Here is a 588-nt window from a genome sequence, read left to right as displayed (position 1 = left end):
GAAACAAACTTTTTACAAAGAAACATAATCAGTGAATACATTTCTTCCTCGATTTTTCTGCCATCCATATACTACTCATTTCTAAATAATTATATTTTCATTACGTATGTAAATGTGTGTTTGGCTACATGTAGTTTAATACTGTGAGTTTAAACAGAAAATTGACTTAAATGTTTGGAGGACATGATAGAAAAAAAACGACCGCAAAGAAATTTTTAAAAAACCGACCCTTCTTTTCGTATACATTCAAAAATTCGTTATAAACAACCCTTGACAACTAAACTATCGTGAACTGTCTTGCTCGCCACTGTTATACAGGATATATATAATATAAATTTACGAGAGAATACGTTTAACTTGAGATTGATAATTCTTAGCCATTGCTTCACCACAGTCTGCAGTGATGGGTACTTAATCGCTAAACATTAAGTAGTTAAATAATAGTCAGACAGAGCTATTTACACAATCAAAAAGAGAATACAACCAAATTGGATCAAACTGCTCAGCCTCCACAGTTCATACTAAGCAGGTGTGGTTCACAGAAACTTCTTTTTTTTTTCAAAAGCACCATAAATTCAAAAGAAAAAA

The sequence above is a fragment of the Penaeus monodon genome, chromosome 23 (assembly GCF_015228065.2).
Source record: "Penaeus monodon isolate SGIC_2016 chromosome 23, NSTDA_Pmon_1, whole genome shotgun sequence".
Taxonomy (NCBI): Eukaryota; Metazoa; Arthropoda; class Malacostraca; order Decapoda; family Penaeidae; genus Penaeus; species Penaeus monodon.
This window is presented reverse-complemented; position numbering follows the sequence as displayed.